This window comes from Phaenicophaeus curvirostris, chromosome Z, assembly GCF_032191515.1.
Source record: "Phaenicophaeus curvirostris isolate KB17595 chromosome Z, BPBGC_Pcur_1.0, whole genome shotgun sequence".
In the NCBI taxonomy this organism is placed as follows: domain Eukaryota; kingdom Metazoa; phylum Chordata; class Aves; order Cuculiformes; family Cuculidae; genus Phaenicophaeus; species Phaenicophaeus curvirostris.
This window is the reverse complement of record NC_091431.1, coordinates 73866368-73878917: the sequence shown is the minus strand read 5'-3', so window position 1 is coordinate 73878917 and position 12550 is coordinate 73866368. Positions and strand designations below refer to the sequence as shown.

The following is a 12550-nucleotide window of genomic DNA, read 5'->3' as shown; positions in this document are numbered from 1 at the left end:
GACACGATCCCATGGGCTGGCAGCAGCCTGGGGGACCACAACCTCCATCGTGAAGGTCCAGTCCAGCGGCCTGTGTTATTTTTAATCAGGTGAACGGAAAAGCCCACTGAGATAAATGCTCAGGTAATCACATGGGTGCAAACCATGCAACCACCTTATGTCGTCAAAGCAATTTGAAAATCAATTTGATGTCTGGCAGGGAGGCAGACACATCATGTCCTTTTGGTGTTCATTAGCATTCAGGTGGCAGCGCTCTGCCGAAGCTGCTTTTTCTCGGAAAGCCATTAAAAGAAAATAAATTAAAGGAGGGGAAAAAAAATTAAAATTAAGCATTAACCATAATTTCCTCTCGTTAAAGGTAACAACAGCCCCAGCGCCAGTCTCTAACACGTCTGGTTGATGGGTTTCCAAGCAGAGTGCACACCACAGAAGTGAAGTGAAGATCAAATAAGAAAGCAATTGAGGCTCCCCCCTCATTTTTAACAAAGGCAGGAACAGGGCCAGTGGCAGAGTGGTTTAGCTGAGCAGTTAGAAAATTGGAGGTCAAAGCCTGACATGGCTATTGATGAATCAGAGGGTGATGGAAGAAGAGTACCAGACATTACGAGTGGGCTGCAGGGACTGAAACATGAACCAAGATTAAAAGAAGTTAAGTACCTGGAGGTGGTGTGGCTGCATGGCAGCAAGGCGGATGGTAATTACAGTCACCATATGCGGCAAACTGGAGAGAGACGAAGGGAGAGAGGATCAGAGTGGTCTAAAATAGGTGTAAGGCAGAGGAAGTGGGTGAAATTACGCCTGTTCTCTACAGACACTGTGTTTGGTCAGATTGTGTGGTACATCACCTGCTGGTCGTCTCTTTTCGGCCACCTCTTCTGGAGTTATTCTGGATTACACCATGATGTTTCCAATTTCGGCTGCAAGTCGTTAGGGAAGGGCTGGATTCTGCTTTGCCAACAAAAGATGATCCTATGTAAGACAAACTCCAGTACTTTCTATGGTAAATCATCACCATGGTCATCAGGTTCAAAGCTTGAAGGAGCAAATCCTTTGAAGAATCAGTCTGCCCTTGACAGCACATACCATGCTGGGCTTACTGGCCAAGGTATTGGGATGAAGCTGGCTCAAGGCTGGTAGTAGCTCTTAGGAAAGGTTTCTGCTGGGAATGGTAAGGCTCACATTACAGGCTTTTTTTGCAGTGGTATCAATTACTGGCTCTAGTTTGATGAGACAGCTCGTTTTCATGAAGACTTTATGAGCTTCATAACTTCCTATTATCGTGCCTCCCTTTGAAACTAGAGTGGGAATGATGCCCTGGGCAGGTGATGTACTGGAAACTGTAGATGCAGAGACTTATACAAATTTTATTAAGCTTGCTTCTTTTCAAAGCCAAGCTCCAAAGGTATCCCTAACCACTGCAACTGCAAAATTATCTCTGTGGATCCAAGCCTAGCAGCACCTTCCTGAGTCTGCAGGTAGCCTGAGGTAGTAAAAGGAACGATGAACTCTCCTGCCTCTTACTGAACACTTGGGGGAGCTTAGCTTGGTGGCTTTGCCATGATTTGTCTAGACTAGCGTTTCTTGATAGTGATTACAGTAGCTGAAGTGGCAACAGGGATGGATTAAATCTCCCAAAGCCTTTTAGCATCATGCTTTTCCGTGTTGGCATTGATTGCATGTTCAGTTGATTGATTGAATCCATGATTGCATGTGCCATTTTATAGCCTGGCTTCCAAGGAAAAAAATCTGAGACCTGGCCCTTTCACTCTCTGCATCTCTCTTTCCCTGGGTAATTCTTGAATGAACTGGTGGCTGAGGATCAGATTTGATGAAGGGCTAGCAAGAATTTGAAGCACCTGAGATGAAATATCTTGCTAGAGGCCCTACTAAAGACCTGAGTGAGGAAATACATTCAGTAGTATTAGACACTTGTGGATCTGAGGATGGTAGAGCCATTTGAGGTGGTTGCCACTGGACTGCAAAAGATTTCTAGGTGGATGCTTATAATGAATTAGTCCTAAGGGTGCCTGTGCAGCCAGAACTCCTAGGATAAATCCTGGACCTAATTCCAAGCTGTCTGGCCTGTTGTGTAGTCATACAGCTTCTGCAGAGCAGGGACAAGAAGCAGCCAGACTGATGTTTGACTGCAAGGCACTGAAGGATTTTGTCTTTTACATGTGTCTGAGCCAGGCAGACATGAGTCTTGAATTGGATAAAAACAAAACCAAACCAACAACTTGTTCACTAGACATGACTAAGGGCTGCTTGGATTAATGGAAAAGTTGAGCAGAGCTTAGTTGTTCCTGCATAAAGAGCGCATGGAGGGGCCATGGAGGCAATCAGAAGTGATGTGTATAAGGTGTTGCTCTTGTGCTTGTAGGCTTGAAGGGGGCAGATAAACCAGCTTCACTTTGAACAAGAAGGAAGAATATAAATATAAAGCTCACTAGCTTTTATCTTTAAGGCTGTCAGTGCCAGACCAGCTGCAGCAGGATGCTAGCTCGGGATGCTTTGGGTTCAGCTGTGGCCCAGCATGTTTTTCACACGTTTACTTTATATCAGGGGATTTTGTGGCAAATGAGATACCGTTTGCTTCTGGCAATCTCAGTGTGTGCCACTCAGGGCCTGACTGTCCCCCCACGGCTGGTGTAGAGCCCTTCCATCAGTGCTGATGGGTGGAAGGGGCTCCTCGAATCCTGTGTTCAGTTCTGAGCCCCTCACCACAAGAAGGATGTTGAGGCTCTGGAGCGAGTCCAGAGAAGAGCAACAAAGCTGGTGAGGGGGCTGGAGAACAGGCCTTATGAGGAACGGCTGAGAGAGCTGGGGGTGTTTGGGCTGGAGAAGAGGAGGCTGAGGGGAGACCTCATTGCTCTCTACAGCTACCTGAAAGGAGGTTGTAGAGAGGAGGGAGCTGGGCTCTTCTCCCAAGTGACAGGGGATGGGACGAGAGGGAATGGCCTCAAGCTCTGCCAGGGGAGGTTCAGGCTGGACATTAGGAAAATACTTTTCTCGGAAAGGGTTATTGGGCACTGGCAGAGGCGGTGAGGTGGTTGATTCACCTTCCCTGGAGGTGTTTAAAAAACAGGTAGACGAGGCGCTGAGGGACATAGTTTAGTGATTGATAGTCATGATTGGACTCGATGATCCGATGGGTCTCTTCCAACCGGGTGATTCTATGATTCTATGATTCTATGATTCTATGATTCTATGATTCTATGATTCTATGCTATGCCTGTGTGCTTTGAAACCTGTATCGACTCGCTGCTGGACCAAGCCAGATGCCTCCAGTGCTGCAGTGCAAGCTGGGCAATGATGCAGAGTGTGTCAGCACTGGTGACCTCCTCCCAGAAATTATTTCCCAGTGGCTTTTCTGTCCACAGCCAGTGACAGAGCAGTAAAGCACAGCTGCATTTTCCTGCCATCCAAGGGTGGCAGGGGAGGGTGAATAGACTGCAGGTCTCACAGCAAAGCTTCAGCAAGGGTGTCACCTCCTTTCTGCATCCTCCTCCCTAACCACTCCATCCTGTTGTGTGGTAACAGTGCTTTTGCCTCCCTGCTTTCTTCTTCTTTAGCCCCTAGTCACCACGACTGACCTCACCTCCTTGCTTGCAGAAGAGCAAGTGATGTGCAACGGTTTGGCTGCTTTTTTATCAACTCAAGGAAGGTGGGAGGGAGGCAAAGAAAGGAGAAAGGGGTAGGAATGTTATCATGATTGTTGGGGTGATTGATTGAGTCCCTGCTGCTCCCCCAGGGAAAACGGGAGACACCAGGATGAGCGTGGCAAACCCTAGCCAGCACCCCTGCAGCGTCTTCCATTGGCTTGGTGAGGAGTTAAGTAGAGTTTGATGAGTGTTATACCAACACAGAAAAACATACTTGATGCAGAAGCAAACTGACCATGAGGTTGAATAAAAATTTTATGTGCCATCTCTTTTTCTTTCTCCTTTTTACACCTCAGTAGCGTCCATTGATGTCTGGGTGGGTCTGATCTCAGCTCTCGGGTCATTTTATGACTGTTCTTGATGTTTTCATGGGAGTCAAGTGATTTATGTGCATCTTTGCAGGTCTAGGCCTTTAGATAATATCTAAGTGCACACCCACACATGCCACCAAGGCAGCTTCTTATAACTCCTGTGTAGAAAAATATTTCCTTTTCTTTGCATCAGCTGGAATCTCTCAGAGACTGATGGCATGAAGTGCCTAGCTCCCACCCAGGTAAATAAGAATTGGTCACATTATTCTTTCTGAGAATTTTTTTGCAAAACTACTTGCTGTGTGTGTCTGCTGATGGCAGGTTGCAGGGGGAGTGGAGGCATTTTGTTGGTGGCCGTGCTTGCCAGTGGCTTTGGGATGTCCAGACATCACCCTGGGCCCCCAGGGACCCCTGCAGAAAAAATCCTCCAGCCAGTTCTGTGCAAAGCAAGGCTGGTTTGTGGTGCTTGATGCAGGGCTGCTGAGGTCCATCTCTGCTTTCCTGGATAACTGATTCTCCCCACAGTGGCTGCTGGGCTCAGAGATCATCTTGGGTAGCCTGGTGATTTTGGATAGCTCTGGATCCCCACCCTGCTGCCTTCGAGGGGTGCATCTCTGCTGGAAGAGATTTGCACCATGGTGGTGATGGTGGGATCTGTTGTGGCCCAGGGCTGGGCTTCTGGTCTTCAGCAGTCAGGTCCCCTCTTGCTGATCAAGCTCTGATGGACCTTGTTTGGTATCTGAGCTTAAAGATTTAGAAGCAGCGTGTGGCTCCAGGGTGATGTGTCATTGCAGGTAACACCAAGGGATGGTGCATGTAGATACCAGGGGGAGAATCTTATTTAAAGTGTTTTGAAGCCAAGGGGATAGAGGGGAGGAATAAAATAAAAATAAGAGACTGTTTTCTCCCCCCACCCAGCAAAGCAGCATTAATGAAATTCTGCAGAGGGCAGAGGGAGCAGGCCAGTGCAGTCAGCAAAAAAAGGAATCTGGACGGCTGTAACATAAATATCGAGGGGAATGAAGGAAGCTGGGGACACTGCCCTGCCCTGTGCCATGCCAAGCATTGCAATTTAAGACTTCAGTGTCCTAGTTAGGAGAGCAGCCATCTGCACAAGTGTGTGTACATGGACGCGCACACTCATAAAATCATTGAACAATTGATCTCTAAAGGCCATCTAGTCCAAGCCCCCTGCAGTAAGCAGGGATGTCTTCAACTCATCAAGTTGCTCAGAACCCCATCCAACCTGACCTTGGATGTTTCCAGGGATGGGGCATCTACAACATGACTGAGGAACTCATTTCAGTGAAACCTGCCCCTGATCTGACCAAGGTCTTGCTGCCTCTGATGTCCCAGGCTGCCGTATTCCTCTGTGTCCTCTTCTCCCACATTCTGTTTTGGGAACTGCTGCAGATGCAGTGATGCTATGGCTTTGCTGCGGTTTGGACTTGGAGAAGGATGGCTTTTTATTTTCAGTGAAGCCATCTGGTGCATAGGGATCACAGGTGCAAACTGTAAAACTGAGAACCATATGTCCAGAGCCCGTGAGCTCTGGGATGTCTGGATGGAAAGTTTTGGGCTCTGCCTTGAGTTTCTGATTGAAGGAAACCTTGAGTACTGGGGGCTCCTCTTCCAGGAAGCTGAGGCTCCCAATTAGAAACGTGCATAACATCTGTGCACAGATTGCCTGGTGTTCTTGTTGCCTTTAGACCACTTCTGCCAAAGGATACGAGCTCCGATCCAAGTGGTGAGAGATGCCATTCCACCCCGTATCTGTGCTAGGATTCACTTGCAAATGCAGAGATTGGGTGCAGTCCCAGGGGAATGAAATGTTCTGGCTTCAGCTTTGCTTTGAGGTTTTGGGAAACATAAACGTGAAGGCTCAGAGTTAGGTTTAAGGTGAAGGCCTGAGGCTGTGTGGGCAGAAGAGAGACAAACCAAGACCCTTGTTGGGACCCTTGTAGCTGTCCTGGTTCATGAGCCTGAGCTGGTTCCCCTCTTCTCAGGATGCTTTGGATCCAGGCTGTACGAGCCGTCAGAGTCTTTCCGTTGCAGGGGAGGTTTGTGCACTGTTAGTCCCTCTCCATTTTTATTCACTGATGCTTTGAGTTTTATTATTACCTGATTATCCAGAATGGTACATCTTAACCATTTCATTGGGCCTCTGTTGATGCTACGGGAATAGTAGTGGCCCATGTACCATTTTCTGAATGCACTGAACCATTACAGCTCTTAGTGACAAACTGGAACCAGATGGAGATACTAAGCTAGAATGACCTCACTTAATTACCTAGGGATTACTTAAGGTAGAAGGCTGAGGAAGAGTTCATGCTGAGCAAGCGTGGAGGCCAAAAGGAGGTGGGAGGCCAAAGAAAACGCTAGAAATCAAGGGAAAGAAAGTAAAGATAATTTTTTTCATGGCTACCAGGCAAATCCTACAGGGATTCATAGTAGTGCCAGAGCTATTCAACAGATAAATAAATTATCTGGAAACCAGTCACCAGGGAGATGGCAATATTTACCAATTTTAGTGAATTATTTCAGGTGGGAAAGATCTCAGCATCACTTTAGATATTTCTTTGAAATGCCAGCTCGAATCTCAGCCGCTGTCAGAAAGGCAAATTGAATATTAGGAGTTGTTAGGGTGAAGGTTGAGAAGAAAAAAGGAAAATGAGTCATATGCTGGACTTCATAGTGCTAGAATATCTTGGCCAATGTGTACCCCAATATAGAAGAATGTAGGAAGGGAGGCTCAGTGGAAGAGATTCCTTAAGGCTATAAAAAATTTGTCCATAGAGGTTTCTTACAGGCAGAAATATCAAACCAGGACTGGTGTGGGGAAGGGGAACAGGAAATGCTTGATTCATTGTCTATTTTATAACCCCAAAATGAATGCCTGTGAAACAAAATTATTTGGCAGCAGGTTTAAAGCAAACAAAAGGAAATAGGTTTTCACACGAAGTGTTATTAAATTGGGGATCTCATTGGTACTAAGTATTTTGGAGGCCTAAGGTAAAAAAGGGTTTGAAAAGCATTTAGATGAATTCAAGGCTCATGGGAGCTGCTACCTGTAGAAGTCTGTGAACCTCTTACATGTAGATGGATGATCAGCAGCTGGCAGGCGGAATGAATCATACAATCCCTATGTTGGAAAAGACCTCTGAGATCATCAAGTCCGACTGTACCTGTCCACTACTAAATTGTATGTCCAAGCACCTCACCTACCTGCCTTTTAAACACACCCAGGGATGGGGACTCAACCACCTTCCTGGGAAGCCTCTACCAGTGCTTGAGAACCCTTTCAATTAAGAAGTTTTCCCTAATGTCCAATCTGAACCTGGCCTGGTGCAGCAGGAAGCAGGAATGCATCTCAGTACGTTCATACCTTTCTGTACACTTCTCCTGCATATCATAGAATCATAGAATCTCAGCATGACCTGATTTAGAAGGGACCCACAAGGATCATCAAGTCTAACCTAAATCTCCCCTGGCACATCTTCCTGACATTCCCTTTGCTCCTGTCACTGGTTACCAGAGAGCAGAGCTCATCTCCTGCTCCTCCTCCTTCCCTCTCTCATGTCAGCCACTGTTAAAATTGCGATAAGGGGCTAGACAGACCTTTCTGAAGATGTATCTTCCAATGGTGCAGATCTGAGTTGATACGTTGTGGTCCCATGTGGTTTACTCATCTCTTTATGGTGTCCTGCAGTGGGACCCAGTGCTTCAGGTGGTCCCTTGTGGACACCAAGCTTATGTAGCTCTGGTAAATACCTGCTAAGTCTCTGAGGATCATCACTTACAGTTATTTCCAGTCTCCTGCTCAGCTTTGTAAACTCCCCACTCTTCTGAGCTTGCTGCTCATCATCTCTTATTTCTGCTGGAGACCACAGCACACGTGGCCTAGGAGAAGGAAGGACTGGCTGACAGGTGACTGTCTGAGCCTGAATACAGCTACCACTGGCATGAGGTTTAACAAGGCTAAATGCCGGGTCCTGCACTTGGGGCACAACAACCCTGAGCAGCTCCAGACTAGGAGAAGTCTGTCTAGAAAGCTGCCTGGAGGAGAGGGACCTGGGGGTGTTGGTTGACAGCGACTGAACATGAGCCAGCAGTGGCCCAGGTGGCCAAGAAGGCCAATGGCATCTTGGCTTGGATCAGAAACGGCGTGACCAGCAGGTCCAGGGAGGTTCTTCTCCCTCTGGACTCGGCACTGGTGAGACCGCTCCTCGAATCCTGTGTTCAGTTCTGGGCCCCTCACCACAAGAAGGATGTTGAGGCTCTGGAGCGAGTCCAGAGAAGAGCAACAAAGCTGGTGAGGGGGCTGGAGAACAGGCCTTATGAGGAGCGGCTGAGAGAGCTGGGGGTGTTTATCCTGGAGAAGAGGAGGCTGAGGGGAGACCTCATTGCTCTCTACAACTACCTGAGAGGAGATTGTGGAGAGGAGGGAGCTGGGCTCTTCTCCCAAGTGACAGGGGACAGGACGAGAGGGAATGGCCTCAAGCTCTGCCAGGGGAAGTTTAGGCTGGACATTAGGAATTTTTTTTTCACAGAAAGGGTCATTGGGCACTGTCAGAGGCTGCCCAGGGAGGGGGTTGAGTCACCTTCCCTGGAGGTGTTTAAGGCACGGGTGGATGAGGTGCTGAGGGACATGGTTTAGTGACTGATGGGAATGGTTGGACTCGATGATCCAGTGGGTCTTTTCCAACCTGGTGATTCTATGATTCTATGATTCACTAGACTCCGTGGATCATTTTGCCTGTCTCTGGTATTCAGTGCCTTTCTGCAAGCAGGAGGCGAGCAAGAAATTTGACCTTAAGAGGGGAAGGGGTTTCTGAGGGCATTCACTATTGTTCTAGTGGTTTCATTTTTGTGTTATTAAAAAAGAAAAAAATAGCAAAGAGCATTTTTGCCAATGTTCATTTGCTGTTCCATTCACTGAAAGCAGAATTAGCTCAACTGCTGGATGTATTTGAGGCGCCTGCCAACCTAAAAGGACCTTATTCAGTGCTCACTTTGTTTCAACAATTAGGAAGACGAAGGAGCATCTGGCATGCAAATTGTAAGCTAGGACAAATGCCCAATGTGAGGTCCAGCACTGGCAAGCAACAGTTCAAAACAAACAAATAAAAGTATCACTTTCAGTCAAGAGATCTGCTGTTGGGTTTTCTCCAAATGTCTGTACGTTGATAAAATATGGATTTTTCTTATGATGTCCCTGCAGATCTGTCCTGTGCAGCAAGAAGAGCCACTGTCACGTGCATTGTTGGTTGATTGCCAACTTCTGATCACATCTGGTGTAGCTACCTAAGATGCCACGTCTTGGTGTTATTGGAGCATGGTGCAACCTTGTGCTAAAGAAACCTGCTCTTCGTTACAGGTGGCCCAGAAAAGTTGTGTTTGCCCCCTCCAAGGCCAGGTTGGATGGGGCTTGGAGCAACCTGATCTAGTAGGAGGTGTCCCTGTCCATGGCAGGGGGTGGAAATGGATGATCTTTAAGGTTCCTTCCAACTCAAACCATTCTGTTGTTCTGTGATCCTCCAGGTTGTGCTAAGCAACTCCTGCAAACAACTCTGGAACTCTTTGGAGGGGAAAGTTTTGATGATGGTGTTAGACATAATCCCAAAGGCTGTTGTTCTTAAGTTCGTGGTGAGGCTTCTTCTTTACTGCTGGGTAAATGTGAGGTCTTGTACAGGGCCGTGTTCAGGAGAAGGAGGGATCTCAAACCACTGCTCAATTTGCAAATGCAGGGTGGAGAGGAAAAACAGCTTTTCTCTCTGGTCTTCTGAGGTGATGTAGGAAATGATGCTGACAGGGTGGGAAGCCACAGCGGCGTGTTGCCTTTCTGCAGAGGACCTCCCTGTCCCCTGGTGAGAGCTGCAGGAAGGATGGCAGTCCCTACCCGTGGAACGTGCGAGAAGAAATATTGTCAGTATTTTCTTAAAATGCGTGAAAAAAAAACTAGACTTTGTGGTCAATATTTGCTTAAACATCAGTGAAAGGGAGCAGATGTCTTTCCTGGAAGTGCTGACTGGTTTTCATGTGAGGGTGTGGTTGATGCTTTCATATTTCGTTGTCTCAAGCAGGGTTAACTCAGCAATGCTGGAGTGTCGGATCCTCCTGGCAGGGGTCTGGTGGGTTGTCCTGCTCTGAGGTGTTATGACTGCTGAGGGAATGACCCTTTTGATGGAATGAAGGAAAAATGAGTGGATGAATAACCTGAATAATTCTGTAGATAATAGCTCAGGAAGAAAATGATTGATTTCTTTTGAGGGTTTTCAGGCACTCTTCTGCACTCAGCTTTGCAGGAAAGTTGAAGGGTAAATACTAAGAAAGGTAAAATTTCCCATTCTTTCCTCTAAGATTTTTCCCCAAAGCTTGTGTAAGGTTCTCTGGAAGGTCAGTGGCAGCTTCTGTTATGGTGTGATGGACTTAATTTCCCTTTTCCCAACGATGTCCCCATAGATAACCCTGGCTCCAGACCCTGCTGTCATGGTACAGCTGTGCGAGTGGCAAAGTGCAGATGCTAATTTTTATGGGCTGGAAGAACCTTCTGCTGTCCCTGCGCTTTGGCAAAGGAGGCTGCGATTCCGCATGCGACATCTGCCGCGGTGCCCCAGCACTTGGCATCGCCTGGAAGTGAAAGGGAGTCTCAATGGCCAAGAGGGAGGCAGTGGGGCAGTTAGGAGTGGATGCAGTCTCAGGAGGGGACGGAGGCAGGTCCCGTCAACTCTCCGTAGCTCCTGTTTTCCCTTCCTCTCCGTGCCTGTTTGTGTTGGACATCCCAGCACATCGTGCCCTCTGCAGATGGGCTTTGGCAGGTAAGAGTCAAAGGCATTGCAGAGGGCCGATGTGTGGATGTCAACACAAACAGGCACGGAAGCTGGAAGGGAAAAACGAGCTACGGAGAGTTGAGGGACCTGCTAACTACTTTTTCCGCTGTAAAAAAAAAATAAATTGATAACTCAGGCTTGCAGGAAACTGCATTTACTTTAGCTTGAGGTAACTTCAGCTGAACTTGTTGGAGCCTCTGATCCATCCCAAACCTCCCGAGCTCAGAAAATAACAATAAAACGGTGTTAACAACAGTCCAGGTATTCCCCATGGGAGACAGAATGGGACAGACAGGAGGAGTTTGGGTTTTCTTAATCTTGCAGCTTTGATATGATTCATGGGAAATAAATGTACTACAACTTTAAGGCTTTGCCTGCAGCTAAATATAAGGGTGTGCTGGCTCCACCCTGCCGCTTTGTTAGGGATACAGGCATTTATTTTCTGGGGTGGGTATTTGCTTTATTTTTTTTTCCCTTCAATTTTATTTTTTCTGTTGAATCCACCATGAAATAACCAAAAGTTTAAGAGAATCGCCTTGGAGTATGCAGGAGAGAGACCTCCTAACGTTTCCCCCATGGAAAATTAAAGGATTGGGACTTAACCAGATCCAAATTTCAACTTTCGTGTAAGTGCTGTGTGCTCTGGTCTGATGGGGAGATGATGATGGCAGGGATGAAGGCTTAAGACAGCGAGTCTATCTTCACCTGACTTTCAGGAGCCCCCATCCTGGTTGATGTTAAGCCAACATCCAGAGCAGCTGATCTTTGCATCCAGCTGTGGTCTTGGGGGCTGATTGGACCTGAGCAGGTGACTCTTCCTAAATATTTTTTCCGGTGAAAACTCTGTGTGTTGGTAAAACTCAGAGAGGTGGTGGCAGGGTGTGTTTTCAATCAGCGCTTACTCAGTCTAAACTTAATTTGTCTGTGACTTTCTGCTTTGGAAAAAGAAGCCGGTTTCATCTCCATTTTCTATAATCATCTGTTTATTTTATTAGCTTTTTCAAAAAAGCTGCATTTCCCCTGATGCCTGGCCACCTGTTTTGCATGAGCTGCTGAAGGTCTGAGCTCTCACTCCGCTTATGCGGAGCAGATTTCTTTCAACAAGCCAAAAGAAACGACACGACTATATACTAAAAAGGGCAAAAAACCCACATGCTGTGCTATTTTAGTAGCAGCAAATTATGCGTCCTACAAATTACCATTGGTTATGAACATCGTCTGTTTGTCTGGATGACAATGTCCTGCATTCAGACCACCACTAATACGGTTGGAGTTAGGATAATATCCATTGAACTCCGAAGTGTCTCCTCTTTTCTGAGCCCTGATTTATTCCTACCAGCAAATGTCACATGTAAGTAGAAGTTTTATGGCTGTATAATTCACAGACTGTTAGGCATCTTATTAAGAGGGACTTGGACTTTTTAAGAAATGGCTTGAGGTTGTTCCCTTAGTATCTGGGAACTATAAATTTTCTAGATTTTGATGCTTGCTGGCTTTCTCTTTTTCATTTTTCTTTTCCCTTTTTTCTTTTTCCTTTTCTTTTTTGTCTCCTTTTCCCCCTCTTTTTGTTTCTTTCTCCTTTTTATTCCCCCCTTTTTCACTCCCTTTTGTTTTCCTTCCTTCTTTCTCTTTATTTTTCTATATTTTTTCTTTTTTTATTGATTTTCATTATTTTTCATTCTGTTTTTCCACTCCCTTTTCCTTCTTTCCCCCCTTTTTCCTTCTTTCCCCCCTTTTTCCTTCTTTC

At 46.6% G+C, this 12550-nt stretch overlaps 1 protein-coding gene across 3 annotated transcripts in view; it reads left to right on the top strand.

Annotated features, from left to right (window-relative positions):
* Positions 1 to 12550, top strand: part of ZBTB7C (zinc finger and BTB domain containing 7C) — a 143190-nt gene that overhangs the window by 21026 nt on the left and 109614 nt on the right. The window contains exon 1 of one of the 3 annotated variants that reach the window (XM_069880989.1): positions 11324 to 11429. The exons of 1 other annotated variant lie outside the window; for it this stretch is intronic. The gene's annotated coding sequence lies outside the window, so the exon portion shown is untranslated. Of the gene's footprint in view, positions 1 to 11323; positions 11430 to 12034; positions 12155 to 12550 lie in introns of those variants that run through there. One more of the 3 variants, XM_069880990.1, reaches the window with a different exon arrangement.